The 4,990-nt window shown below is 33.6% G+C and overlaps 1 pseudogene; it reads left to right on the top strand.

The window, feature by feature from the left end:
* The first annotated feature begins 709 nt into the window (after positions 1 to 709).
* LOC149534526 (17.6 kDa class I heat shock protein-like) lies at positions 710 to 1,147 on the top strand (annotated as a pseudogene).
* The last annotated feature ends 3,843 nt before the right edge of the window (positions 1,148 to 4,990 follow it).

The raw sequence follows: 4,990 nt of genomic DNA, 5'->3' as shown, positions 1-4,990 counted from the left end.
AATAAATAATAAAATAATGCATTTATCCTAAGTAAACTTAAATAAAGAATAACTAATTAAGCCAAGAGGCTTTCTATAGTGGGAGCAAATTTCAATGTAAACAATAAGCAATTTTCAAAAAAATTGATAGGCAGCTGCCAGTATGACAATGGACAGTTCCTTTTGCCCATTATTGCATTCACCTGTTATGGAATATGAATTGTTTTCTAAAATAATATATTAATAATGGCAACGCTCCATAGTCGAAGAAGTTTCTAGAATTGTTCTCACGGACAGCAGTTGAGAGCTGTGGGATACCTTGCTGGTAAACAATATTTTTATGCTATGTGGTGTGCGAACAAGTGGCATTCCCTTCAAATAGATTAAACACTTCCCTCACCAACTTATTCCCTCTCTAAACATTCTTCACAAATCAACACCTCTCTCAAATCCTCTCATCCTGTCTATAAATTGAAACCAATCTTTTGAGCTGGTCATCACAAAGACAATTTACAGCATTTTGTACATTTACAAGCTCTACAAAATTTCAACCTCTTTTCATATTTATTTGGTAAAAAAAAGGCTCTAACTCAATTTTTTGGAAGAGGCACAGGTGCATGGGATCAATGGGAAAAGAGCCTCTTTGATCCATGGCTTCCCATTTCTCGTGTTTGGGATGCTATAGATTTGACTGTCCCCACAGCGACTTCTTCATTTTTCAAGGGACACCATGGCCGTGGCCAACACAAGAGTTGATTGGAAGGAAACCCCTGAAGCTCATGTCTTCACCATAGATTTTCCTGGTAAAATATCAATAATCCATTTGCCCCCCTTTTTTAGGTTTATTATGTTTCATTCTAGCAGCTTTTCTTAAAGATTTTTTCCAGGGCTGAGAAAGGAGGATTTGAAAATCGATTTGGTGGATTAGACTACCCTGCAAATAAGCAGGGAGAAGCACAAAGAAGAGGAGGAAAAGACGGATCAGTGGCACCGTGTTGAGCATTCCATTGGGTGATTTATGAGGCAATTCTGTTTGCCGAAAAATGTGAACGTGGATAGCATTTTGGCAAAGTTTGAGAACTGGGTTTTAACTATGAATGCTCCCAAAACGCACTCTGATGGAGGCAATGGTGGCAATGTAAAAAACATTAAAATTGGCAGTGCTTAGATAATGAATGTATTAGATTTTGGTATTAGTATTATGATAGTGCCATGGGGTTTCTAAAATATAGAGTGCTAATTGTACACTTTCTTATTATTATTATTAGATATTGTATTAATATTATGAGAATGCCATGGCATTCTGAAATATAAAGTGCTACTTGTATACTTTGTTTGGATATTAATTTAATTTAAAAATTTTGATTTTTGTTTCTCTTAATTGAATTTTGTCTATTTCATTTTTATTGCTTCTTGAAATCGTAGGAAAAATGAAAAATAATAGAAAAAATGTCTTCTTAGTAAATATGTAAATAAAAAATATAATAACAACTTTATTATTTTTGAGTATCTTATTTTTACAAAGTTTAAAGAAGATCTAAAAAAGCTTATAGGAAAATAAGATATTTCTAAATATTTCTATTGCATGACATGTTTCTATATTTTTCAACTCCATGATGTTTCTTAGATTTAAAGATCGTGTTATTTCTTTAAATATGGATAATGTTTCTATATTTTTTATGTTTCTTAGATTTAAAGATTGATTTTTCTTAGATTTAAAGATTGTGTCATTTCTTTAAATATGGATAGTTGATATATTGTTAGCTTTTTATTGTTTTATTTTTAATTAAATATATTATCTTTAAAAAATTATAAAATATTTCTTACTTTATATAATAAATAGTCTTTTATGAGTTGTTTGAAAGTGAATAAGTATTATTAGCGCATAAATAGGATAATGAAATTTATGGAAATATTAATTCATAACCCTAACTATAATCAAACCATACCAATAATGAATGTCATACAATAATGGTAGAGTTCCCTCTAATTGACCCCAAACCTAATCTAACCTTAATTATAACCCTAATTTTTTGTTGATCTCACTCATACCTTATCTCTGTCTTTTCAAATCCAATACTGTTGTCGCCTTTCATTCTATTTATGTTCATCTTATTGCATGCATATCGCATATGTCTTCATTACCTTCTCCATTAGAAGAATTTCTTAGAGAATGTGAGCAAATCATTGGCGATTGTCTATTGTATTTCTATAGTTTGTTCTAACAAGAGTTTATCTTGAAGCTATTGTATTCCTATATAAGGAGTTACAGTAGTTTTGGAAATTATCAAATAAAAAGTTGTTAAAGTATATTAAAAATCTATTTTAAAATTAGAATGTATGAATACTAAGAAAATATTTTGAATTTTTACTATTTTTAAAGAAAACCTCATAATTTATTAAATAACTAGTAAAACTATTTTTCAATGAGTTTGAGTTTATGACTAATAATATAAATTTGATATTACTAATAACCTAAAATTTATAATCTATTGGATCTATGGCTCTACAATCAAATTAAACCTTAATTTTCTTTTTCGCCAATTGATCTTTAATGGCTACTTTGTTCATACAATTTTATTTCTAAATATTTTCACACATGATCTTCTAGAATATATGTTTGAGTGGGAAAATTTCATTTTTTCAAAGTTAACTATAACATGACTAAATTGTACATTTCTTCATTTACAAGTTTATTTGGATATTTTATTATTTTTCAATAATTGAATTAAAATATATATATTTATTTAAAGTTAAAATTGATTAATATACTTAAACTTTGATAATATAAGCAAGTAATAAACTTAAGACTATTATAATAAACTATTTAAAAAGTTACAACAATTTTTTAAAATAAAATTAGATAAAAATAAGTTAGATGTTAAATCAAGTTTTAGAAATAAGGTTGAATTTTTAAATAAGTCAAACTTTACAAATTAAGTCAAACCTTTCAAGTTAAAATCAAAAGATGGTTTGGAATTGGAGTCAAAGTTTGAAAGTTAAGACGTGAGAGAGAGAGAGTGTGTGACATGAAGTACAAAGAGAGACAAAGAGGGGCTGAGAGGGGAAACATGGGGAAGGGTGAGATGCATGAGGTAGACACATAGAGAGAGATAAAGATACATGAGGTAGGGAGATTAATATAAGGGAACATGAGTGAGTGAGAGAGAGAGAGAGAGAGAGAGAGAGAGAGAGAGAGAGAGAGAGAGAGAGAGAGAGGTTAAAAAGGGTAGAATAGATTGTGTGTGTGTGTGTGTGTGTGTGTGTGAGAGAGAGAGAGAGAGAGATGGTGTGCGTGTGTGTAATAGAGAGAGTGGGAGAGGCAGAGAGGTAGGGAGAGAGAGAGAGAGAGAGAGAGAGAGAGAGAGAGATTGGGGGAAGATATTGTTTGAGGGGTAAGAAGGAAAAGGGGACACATGAGGTATGAAGTGAAAAAGGATAACAAGGGTTATAGAGAGAGAGAGAGAGAGAGAGAGAGAGAGAGAGAGAGAGAGAGAGAGAGAGAGAGAGAGAGAGAGAGAGAGAGGTAACATTTGGTGAGAGGAAGGAGTGGAAGAGAGTAATTAGGGATTAGGGAGAAGAGATAAAGAGACAGAAGAGGGAGAGGGTTTGAGACACAGACTATATATATAGTAATTACAAAAAGGATATAGTGAGAGGGGGATGGATATGAGAGAAAGAAAGTGAGACATAAAGATAGATGAGATAGGGAGAGTAGGAAATGACAACATGAGGGGTCATAAGAAAGAAAGATAGAGATGTGTGGGAGAAGGTGATGAAACAGGATATTTCATAGGAGACATGAAGGGGGGGGGGGGGGGGGGGGGGTGGTGGTGGTTTAATAATGTAAGCAAATAATAAACTTAAGACTATTATAATAAACTATTTAAATAGTTAGAACAATATTTTTTTCTTAAATTAGACAAAACTAAGTTAGATGTTAAATCAAGTTTTAGAAATAAGGTTGAATTATGAAATAAGTCAAACTTTACAAATTAAGTCAAACCTTTCAAGTTAAAATCAAAAGATGGTTTGGAATTAGAGTCAAAGCTTGAAAGTTAAGACATGTGAGAGAGAGTGTGACATGAAGTACAAAGAAAGAGAGCCTGGGCAGAGAGGAGAAAAATGGGGAAGGGTGAGATGCATGAGGTAAACACATAGAGAGAGAGAGATAAAGATACATGAGGCAAGGACATTAATATAAGGGAACATTAGATAGATAGATAGAGAGAGAGAGAGAGAGAGAGAGAGAGAGAGAGAGGTTAAAAAGGGAAGAATAGATTGTGTTCCTCTGTGTGTGTGTGTGTGTGTGTGTGTGTGTGTGTGTGTGTGAGAGAGAGAGAGACATAGATAGAGAGATGAAACATGGGTAGAGAGAGTGAAACAAAGAAATGATGGTGATAAATGAAGTAGATACCTAGAAAGACAGATAGAGATAAAGATACATGATACAATGTGTGTGTGTGTGTGTGTGTGTGTGTGTGTGAGAGAGAGAGAGAGAGGGAGAGGGAGAGGCAGAGAGGGAGGAAGGGAGAGAGGGGGAGAGGGAGAGAGAGGGAGAGAGATGGTGTGAGTGAGTGAGTGAGTAAGAGAGAGAGGGAGAGAGAGAGAGAGAGGTTAAAAAGGGAAGAATAGATTATGTTCCTCTGTGTGTGTGTGTGTGTGTGTGTGTGTGTGTGTGTGTGTGTGTGTGTGTGTGTCATAGAGAGAGATAGAGAGAGATGAAACATGGGTAGAGAGAGTGAAACAAAGAAATGATGGTGATAACTGAAGTAGATACCTAGAAAGAGAGATAGAGATAAAGATACCTAATACAATGAGAATATGAGGAAATAATTGGAGGGAAATGGTGTTTGTGTGTGTTTGTGTGCATGTGCGTGCGTGCATGCATGAGAGAGAGCAAGAGAGAGAGGCAGAGAGGGAGGGAGGGAGAGAGAGAGAGAGAGAGAGAGAGAGAGAGAGAGAGAGAGAGAGAGAGATTGGGGGAAGATATTGTTACAAGAGGTTGAAG

This window comes from Cupressus sempervirens, chromosome 10 (genome assembly GCF_028749045.1).
Source record: "Cupressus sempervirens isolate cs-2001-9-10 chromosome 10, ASM2874904v1, whole genome shotgun sequence".
In the NCBI taxonomy this organism is placed as follows: domain Eukaryota; kingdom Viridiplantae; phylum Streptophyta; class Pinopsida; order Cupressales; family Cupressaceae; genus Cupressus; species Cupressus sempervirens.
The sequence above is the reverse complement of the archived record's forward strand: the minus strand, read 5'-3'. Positions and strand labels throughout refer to the sequence as shown.